This window comes from Onychomys torridus, chromosome 7 (assembly GCF_903995425.1).
Source record: "Onychomys torridus chromosome 7, mOncTor1.1, whole genome shotgun sequence".
Taxonomy (NCBI): domain Eukaryota; kingdom Metazoa; phylum Chordata; class Mammalia; order Rodentia; family Cricetidae; genus Onychomys; species Onychomys torridus.
Genome location: NC_050449.1, coordinates 37,351,184 through 37,360,971, shown reverse-complemented (window position 1 = coordinate 37,360,971; position 9,788 = coordinate 37,351,184). Strand labels below are relative to the sequence as shown.

General features: G+C 50.6%; 1 long non-coding RNA gene across 2 annotated transcripts; it reads left to right on the top strand.

Moving 5' to 3' along the window:
• Window positions 1–291: 291 nt before the first annotated feature.
• LOC118587385 lies at window positions 292–8,364 on the top strand. Of its 2 annotated transcripts, none has more exons than XR_004945451.1 (5): window positions 292–472; window positions 2,033–2,220; window positions 2,494–2,579; window positions 4,893–5,080; window positions 8,093–8,364. It is a non-coding gene; the product is annotated as an uncharacterized LOC118587385 (long non-coding RNA). The 2 variants fall into 2 exon arrangements; XR_004945450.1 differs by lacking the exon at window positions 8,093–8,364 and adding an exon at window positions 5,361–5,732.
• Window positions 8,365–9,788: the final 1,424 nt, after the last annotated feature.

Here is a 9,788-nt window from a genome sequence, read left to right as displayed (position 1 = left end):
CACAGTGCCTGATTCTGGCTCTAGAGACCAGCCACCCTTGCCTGTCTCCCATTTTGCCCATGCTCAGTGCTGCTACCCTGCCTAGCTGTCTGCCTAGAACAGAGGGCCTTTTCTGGTCCCTTGGGACCCTGGGGCTGGGACAGCCTGTCTGCTCCACTATGCCCTTCCCCCACAGCACAGAGCAAGGCTCACTCAGATTAATTAATCTGCTGCCCAGCCCTCGCCTCTAGCTTATCTTTTATTCATGGACAAGCAGCGTTCTCCGCTTTACCAGGACTCTGGCATCAATATTTCATCTTGCTTAGCCTGCCAGCTCCTGGCCTCCTTCCACCCCCACTCGGCTTCCCACTGGCTTTAGGACCCGGAGGGCTGGGTAGGCTGGCCAGCCCAGAGTCATCAGATGCCAGGCTGCCTTCTTGGGCCCCTGACCTGTCCTCAGCACCATCCATGGAAGACCTTTACACCTTTCTGGGTAAGTAAACTAGAGATTCTCAGGAGGCAGGGGTGTCTTAAGGGATGCTGGAATATTTCGGGGGCAGGTGAGGCTGGTACAAGCATGGCTTCTTTTTTTTCTTTTGAAGTGCCCAGCACTAGTCCTGGCATGGAATAAGTGACCCTTCAGGCCAGGAGTCTGACTCATTTCCCTGACTGCTGTGTCTAGGTGGGGAGAATGAAGTGGGGGCATGGACTAGCCTGGAAGCCCCTGGACTTTCTCATTTCTTTAGCTTCTAGAGTCTCAGCTTTCTCAGTAGATGCTCAGAACTCTAGGGCTGAACTTCGTGTCTGCAGGGTCTCAGAGACCTTCCGGAAGGGAACAAACTTTGATATGCAAAATCAAATATGATGAATGTGTGACTGTGTGGGTGTTAGGGTATGGATGTGTGTGTAAGAGAGAGTGGGGTTTTATTGGGGGTTTTAGGTGTCCCTAGCTTTCAACTGATGCTCCACAAAGTTGCCAAGGTGTAAAGCGTGGTATTGTAGGTGAGCAGAGTCAATGGGGTGGGCAGTCCTAGGCACTGCTGGCATGCAGTGAGTGTGGATGTGGGCAGTAGGGGTGTATGAGTATGTACATTTTTGTGTGAGTGGGTAATAGAGCCAGTCTTCAAGCGTGTGTGAGTGTTACGGCCTTTCACGGGCACTGGGGACACCAAAGAGCCTGGTGTCATTGTGTTTCTTTCTTGGAGGCTCTGCAGGGAGCTGGCCCGCTTGGCTCAGATGGAAGCAGTAACTCCCAAGTGGCCTGCTGGCAATGCTCAGCAGATTTTCCTGGGCTGGTGGTCCCACTGTCTGTGTGCTGGGTCTGTGGCCATTGTGTGTGTGTGTGTGTGTGTGTAATCTCTGGCCCTGGCTTTGCTGAGGTGCAGGATGTGTGTAGTGTATGTATGTGTGTGTGTGCATGCACGTGTGTGTGTGTGTGTGTGTGTGTGTGTGTGTGTGTGTAATCTCTGGCCCTGGCTTTGCTGAGGTGCAGGATGTGTGTAGTGTATGTGTGTGTGTGCATGCACGTGTGTGTGTGGCCCTGGCTTTGCTGAGGTGCAGGATGTGTGTAGTGTATGTGTGTGTGTGCATGCACGTGTGTGTGTGTGTGTGTGTGTGTGTGTGTGTGTGTCTGTGTGTCTGTGTCTGTGTCTGTGTGTCTGTGTGTGTCTGTGTCTGTGTAGTCTCCAGCCCTGGCTTTGCTGAGGTGCAGGATGGGAGACTGCCCCCTGGCACATGTGGTGTGGGCTTTAAGAGGGCTCCATGAGGCATCCACTAGCCACCTCTTCCATATCCTACATTCAACCTTTCAGGAAAGCCACTGAACATGAAATACACCCAGAACCCAACCACATTCCCCCATCCGTGTGACATAATCTCTGGCTCCCTCTGTGACTGCGCAGTTTGTGCCTAATGCCACAGCATCCTGGAGAAGCCATGTTGGCTGACCTGCCTCCTGGGTACTGCTTCTCTTCCTAGCTCAGGTGCATCAGCCACATCTGGGGCCCTTCTCTCCTCCAGATGTTGCCTTGCCTCACTCTCTGGCTTCCTTCAGGTCTCTGCTGAATGTCACCTCCTGTTTGCGGCCCAGTCCTGTTCTCTGTGCTGTTTCTGTGGTTCTCCTTCCCAAGGAGCACGGACTTCTCACAGCGCCTGAACAGTCGCCCATGTTTACCGTTAGCAGCTTGTCTTCGGCCAGCACCATGAACACGCGGGAACCTTGAGATTGAATCTACCAGTGTGGTAGGGATCGCTGCGAAGGGCTGGAAGAAGCGTGATAGAGTGAGTGAGAGAATGAGAGAGTGAGTAAGTGAGAGAGTGAGCGAGTGAGCGAGTGAGTGAGTGAGTGAGTGAGAGAATGGATGGATTGCCTCCCACCCTCACCCAGGGCTCCTTGAGGACAACCCATGGGCTGATAACTTTTTTCCTACATTCAAACCTTCAGCGTGTGGGAGAGCGCATGTGCTCATTGTTGGCTTGTTTGGACATTTGTTTAGTCCTTTGTTCATTTATCAGGTATGAAGTTCCTACCGTATTCTGGGTCCTGTCGTGGGTGTGGAAACCATCATGCCAGGCAGGTGGACACAGCTTGCTTTCTCATGGTGAGTGTGTCTCCTGAGTGGGTCCTGAGGCCTTTTTTTTTTTTCTTGTTCTCTTTTCTGCTTTGACCATCCCCAAGCCAATGGCTAATTTGGTGAGACTTTGTGACTCTAAACAGCCCCCCTCTAATTTCACCCCCATCTCCTCTTCACTGACCTGATGGTTTTAATGGTGGGAGACATTCATTAGCACCCTCACAGTGGCTGGCGGGATGGGGGCTCAGTCGGTCTCTGTCCAGCTTCTCTCTTGGCCGTGATCTCTGCACCTCATCTTTGTCTCTGGCTCTCTGTCACCTGCTCCCTTTCTCTTTTATTGGTTGAACTGCTTTCACAGACCAAAGTCTCATCACTATCATTGTGACAAAATATCCATCTAGATAATCAATCGTAAGGTGACATTCACATTCTTATTTATTTATTTAACTTGTGTGTGTGTGTGTGTGTGTGTGTGTGTGTGTGTGTGTGTACACATGCATGGATGTATGGAAGCCAGAGGTTGACATTGGGTGTCTTCCCCAGTCACTCTTCAACTTATTTTTTGAGACAGGATCTCTCTCTAGCCCAGAGCTCACTGATTTAACTAGGCTGGCTGGCCAGCAAGTGTGAGACTCTCCTACCTCTGCCTCCCCAGTGCTGAGATTACAGACACAAACTGCCACACTTGACTTTTTGTTTTAAATGTAGGTGCTGAGGACCCAAGATGGGTCTTCATGATTGGGCAGCAATCAGATGCATGAGAGGAGACAGCCTCTTGCTGCCATCTCTTCCGACTGGCTCCTTGGCTAAGAGTCAGTGTGGCCTGGTAGTGGCTTGGTGGGGACATCCTTGTCTCCCTGCACTATCATCCAGGCAAGGGTGACCTTTGACATCTGAGGTTTTTGTTAGCAAAAGGGATGATTAATGAGAACGGGGAAGGCAGCCATGAGTCGTGGGCATCCCCTACTCTTCTTACAAAGAAAGACATCCCTTTCATCAGCACCACAGGCTTACCCACCAGTCTGAACTGGTGAGGAGAGGAGAGTGATAAGATGGAAGGCTTTGCTTCAGAGTCAGAAGGACTCATGCTTCTTGTGGCCTTGGGTTCAGGATTCTTATTCTGACACACAGTCCCCTTTTGTGCCTGAGGTGGCTAATCTGCATTGTCAACCTTAATGGGTGTAGAATCACCAGCACACACACACATTTGGGTGTGCCAGTGAGGGTGTTCCCAGGGAGTGTGACTGAGGAGGGTAGAGAATGTGGATGGTAGAAGGGAAAGAGTCGCTGAGCACAGGCATTCACCGCACGGTGCTTCCTTGTTGTGGATGCATGCATTGCAACCTGCCAGCCATCTGTAGCAAGCCTCCCGCCCTCGGCCGCCCTGATAGGCTGCACCCTCCAGCTGGGAGTCAAAACAGCACAGAGAAAACTAACTAATACAGCACCTTGTCCCTCTGTTCCCTGATACACACCCTGGCTTAGGAAGCAAGGTTATAGGGAGCAGCCTTGCTCCGTGCCAGGGCTGAGGCACCATGGCTAATTGGCTCATGCCCTTGAACGAACTAAGTACCTTTCCTGTTTGGTTTCCCCACCACGCACACTGCAGCAAGTAACAGTGCCTTGCCCTGGGGTTATTGTGAGGATTAAATGAATTAGTATAAGGAATTAGTTCTGCAGAACATCTGCTTACAGCCCCACTCAATAAGGGCCAGCCAGCATCATCATTTGAGGAATTCTAAAAGCCGTCGCCACCCTAACAATGCTGCTGGGCCCCTACAGCCCAGGATTCCTTCTCTGGCATGCATGGTAGGAGACTCCTATAATACTGAGCTCAGTAAACTGAGGCAAGAAGATGGAGAGCTTGAGGTCAGCTGGGTTACACAGTGAGAACCTATCTCAAAATCCAAAAAGACAAACAAGAAATCTTTCCTCCACTTATTTTTGGGGGCTATAGCCCCCCCCAAAACCTCCTTTAAAAAAAAAACACAGAATAGCATCTAATACACAGTATGAATATACCCAGGTATTTTAAGTCTGGCTGAAGATGTGTTTCACCAGCTGTGTGATGTAAGGTCATTCCTCAGCCTCTCTGAGCTAAGGAGGACCTTGAATTTCTGCTTCTCTGCCCCCTGACTTATGGAGAGTTAAAGATCTAACCCAGGGCTTTGCACACCCTAAACAAGCACTCTACCCAGCTGAGCCACCCCCAGGGTCCTCTTTGTTTGTTTATATAAGATCTCAGTCTGTAGTCCGGGGTGGCCGTAGAGTTTTGGCGATTTTCCTGACTCAGTTTCCCAGGTATGAGACACCAGTTTTGGTTTAATCTCTGTTCTTCAGATTCAATGACAGAAGATTTCTGCAGAGACCGAAGAAAACAGTCCCTCTGAAGGACTTAGTGCAACCTGCAGCATCAGTGGGACCAGTCAGCAAACAAGCAAATGGGATCGTCTTCTGGCCCCAGCCTTCATGATGGATCCTGGCCTCTCCCCAGAGGGTGATGGCGGAGCCCATCACACCTCTTCCAAGTGAGAAGACTAGACAGGAGGAAGGGTGACTTTTCAGAAGGGCTGGGATTTTGCTGGGCTGGCTTTCATTGACAACTATTCTATGACAGAGGTAGCCAGGCTCTTAGCTCCTGCCCCGAGGGCTGGTGATATCTGGTGGAAATGGAACATTCCTGGGTTGCAGGGGGGTGGTGGTGGTGGTGGTGGTGGTGGTGGTGGTGTGAGGGCGGAGGTTAGAGCCCACAGTGAAGTCCCCTGGGACCAGGTTTGTCCTAGTCTGCCTTATTCTCTCCACCAATAGGGTGCCCTCACCTATCCACTCTCGACAACTCCCATGCCTGGGAGCAGGTAGCATCTGGGCAGTACCTACTATGGGGAGGTGACTAGCGTATCACCCTGGGTCCCCTGGCACAGGTTTCTTGGATGCCATCAGACCTCTGCAGACCTCAGGAGGGATAAAGGTTGGTCCAAACTAGATTTTAAGCTCTGGGCACATTCTCATTTTTTACTGAGATTGTGGGGGAGAGGGGAAAAAAAGAGAGAGTGAAAAATAGTCCCATCTAGACTGTGCAGGGCAAAAGCAATTTCCTCCCCAGATCTCCTTTTCTGATTCTCAGAAGAGGCAATTTGGAAATGTCCGGGCAGTTCTGGCTGGGGTGTGGACCAGACCACCTACAAGGCCTGGGGAGGGGGTGGAGGGAAGCAGGGTGGGGCAAATGGAGGAGAGTGTCTGCCCTGGCCTCTAGAAAAAACAGGGAGAGATGGGGTAGGAGGGATGTGGAGAAGGGTCAAAGTTGAGGCCAAGGTGGGCAGGGAGCATGCTGAGATATGAGGCAGGTCCTGGCGGACAGGAGGGCTGTGCTGGGGAGAGTTCCAGGTGGCATGGGAGCTGGCACCCACCGGAGTCTCTGTTCTGGAGTCAGTCAGTGTCTTGGAGGATTCTGTGGGCAGAAGAACAAGCCCCCACGACAGGCCAGCACTTGGTGAGCCTCCTTTATTGGTAGGTTTTCTGGGTGCTGGGCAGTCAGGTGGTATCTTATCAGACATTCATGGTTCTGGCATGGAGGAGAAGAGTCCCTAGACAAGCGCTGAACCTTCCTGGCTCTGTGCTGTGTGTTGGGGTCGCTCTGCAATGCTGTTTTCTTCCTAGCTCTCACGAGGTGACTATGAGGGTCTAGTCTGTAGAGCCACAGGCTTCCTCAGGAGTGAAGACCGAGTCCCCCAAGGGCCTCTTAGGAGCCTTTCCTTTCCTTTGACATGACTCTGGCCCCATAGCCTGAACCCATCCCCCCAGTTATCACCTCCAACCAACTAAACTATCATCCCCTAACCATCCACAGTGTCAACCAATCTACTACCCTACATCCTGCCATATTACCAACCCATAGTTTTCTAAGCTACAAAGCAAACTGCTCACCAAACAGAAAACCCACCCACCAACCAACCTGCTAGTCAACCTATCCCTCCACCGTCTTATCACCTTACCTGGTTTACCAACCAATCACCCATTTTCCTACCATCCGACCAGGAGACAGACACTACACAGTGATGGTAACAGAGAAGGTTGACTACAAAGAACTATAGGGCTGGAGATATGGCTGGGTTGGTAGAGTACTTTCCCAGTGTGCTGAAGCCTGGGTTTTGATCCTCAGCACCTCCTAAATTGGGAACTGTGATCTACGCTTATAATCCTGGGGCACATCCAGCCTGGAGGCTGGATGATCAGAAGTTCAAAGTCATCCTTGTTACCTATTGAATTTGAGGTCAACCTGGGATACACAAGACCCCATCATAAAATTAAAACAAAACCTAAACCGCCATCACCACCAAGAAGCCCCGAAGAACTATTAATTACAGAAGATTTTCTGTTGTAATAAGGGATTGTATGTCTTCTCTCAAAAGTACAGAAACAGGGCTGGGATGGGACCTAGTGGTAGAGCACTGGCCTAGTATAAGGAAGGTTAGAGCTGAGGCAGAACACTGAAGGCAGGGCCAAGTCAGGAGGGCCTCCCCACGTCCCAGCACTCCCAGGGCAGAGATCTGAGCCTTGTCACAGAAGGGACAGCCAGCTGGACAGCTGGAATTTGATGAGCACTCACATCGCTGTCAGAGGTGTAGGGAAGTTGTATGCTGTGGATGCCTGCCTGTGGGGCACTGGGAGGAAAACATTTCCTTGGGCAGTGCCCTTCCAGCCCCATGCCTCACACAGCTGAACTGAGCCAGGAAATAAAGGAAAAAATGTTCACAGGCCCTGCTTCCTCATCACTAACCAGACAACGATAGCCACACCCATTCCTCACCTCTGCTATCTGCCCAGGAGCTCCTCTTAATATGCCAGTTAGGCTACCAACCACCCCACCCCCACCTTTGGACCATTCCAGCAAGCAGGTTTTCCTGGGTGTGCATCTGTTCCAGGCACTGTGCTCAGGCCAGTGAGGGACCCGGCAATGAAAACTTGGGCTCCACCCTGAAGGAGGGGACCCCTGGGAATCTATCCAAAGCGTTAGACATGTGGGCTGCGATGTTGCTTAGAGGTAGATTGTTGGCTCAGCATGCACAGGCCTCAGTTTCTATCCCAGTACAGCAAAAACAATTGAGTAAACTATGTGAGCATGGGCAGGCTAAGCCAATGTCCAGCTGTAGTCAACAAGGACCCACCACAGGGGGCTGACAGCAAGCTCCGATGTTGACAGTGAGCAGACCATGATGGCCTAACTGTGAAACAGCCTCATGGAAGGAGTGGGGTAAAGATTTAGAGAAGGAACAGGAGGGAGGAGGTACCTCTGTGATCCCAGGTGTCAAGGAGGACTAGGGAACGGGAAGACGAAAATGAGAATAGCTTACTGAGTTGAGGGAGTCTGGCATATTAACTGCTTGGGGCCCCGCTGGGAGTGAGTGCCCATCTCATCACATTATGCCACTGGGGGAGAGGTTAATCATGGTCAGCTTCTTCCTCCGGTGGTAAACCTGGCTTCTCTCAGATAGACACTTGCTTCATCGTCAAGGAAGAAACTGGCTTTATTTTATTTTAAGGTTTGCTCAGCATCAGGCAGACACCAGAAAGGACTTCCAGTCCAGATCAGGAGACTCATGAATCCAGTTCTCTGCGGACCTTCAGGAAGAGATTCACATCCATCTGTGCTGGATGACAGATCCATCCAGGAAGAGTCAGGGGTCTAACTGCAGTGACCCTTCTAACCTTGTTAAAGGGCTCTCTTCCGCCTAGGCTCACCTGCTCCTAGGTTTCCATTGATGGCTCAAGCACCATTAAGTATCTTGGAATAAAAATCTGACTTCAGGATCAATTGATGAAGAAAGGTTCCTCAAACATTTCCCAGCAAAGGTAATTAAATTCCGATAGGAGAAGATGGAGCGGCTGGTGACGGGCGGTGGGGGCCGTGTTGGCGCCTGGCTGCTGAGCAATGAAATCACAGGCGTGCACAGCCCAGAGCTGGCAGCCGCACAAAGGAAATGGGAACAGTCAAATATCTCCCTCCTCGTTGAGTTCCATTTACATGTTTATAATAGAGGTTCTTAAGGCCCTAATGAGAAGGCTGCTCATTGCAGGGAAGAGGATGATTAAGGCGCTGCCAGACGAGATCAGGGACAGGAACAAAGGACTGTTAATTACTACAGAGGGACGGAGGAGAGCCAAGCCTCGGCTCACCCAAAGCCTCCCCAGACTGGTGCTGTCCCGCTCTCCCAGCCTCACCTCTGTCCCCTGCCCAGGTGACTTCTGAGGAGTGGGTGAGATAGCTCTTGGGGCTACACTCTCTGGCTCTGGGACCACATTCAAAGTCTCTCGCAAGGGAGACATTTCAGGCTAGACCACCATGCGTGCAGGTGTGTTATCTGGAGATGCCCCTTTGGGAGTAAGGGACCAGAGGGCATTGTGCTGCTTGGTTGGCCACTGTGTGGGCCACTTGAGGGTAACTCAACTGAACTTTGGGCCCTAGAAAGGACATCACCCTAGGCAGATGAAAAAAAAATCTCTTCTTCCCATATCCTGGATGCCCAAGACACTTAAATCCAGGTCAGAACTGGTGACTGCCCATGCCTCCTGGTGCTAAAGTGGGGTCTTGTTAACAACCAGAGTTCATGGTATGTGGGAAAATGAAAGATATACTGTCACACCCTGAGCACCTATACCATATGTACTGAGCATCTAATACCTTCGTTCATTGAGTGCCTATACTAATGTGAAATATATCACCATGCTCTGAGGACCTATCATCAATATTTATTATGCATCAACCATCATGCACTGAGTACCTATACCATTGTGCACTGAGCACCTATACCATCACTCACTGAGCACCTATACTACCACATACAGAGTACCCATACCAATATTCCCTAAGCATCTGTGTATTGAGAACCTACACCACACACCAAGCACCTATACTGTTGTGTGCACTGAGAAGCCATGATGTTCTAGACTTAGTTGGTATTATATCATCAAATTTTCAAACCTATATAGGGTGGTAGACAAGTTATCTGCTTACACATGAAGAGACTGAGGTCCCAAAAGGTTGATAAGCTATACAGGGCACTGAACTAGCCAACAGCAGACCTGGGATTTGAGCCCAGGTCTGACCATAAGTCTATTGATCCCAATCAATATAGGATAGTATAGGTGCTTAGTACATGACAGTAGATGCTCAGTGCCTGGTGGTGTGGATGCTTAGTGCATGGTGGTGTGGATGATAGTGTATGGTGGTGTAGATAA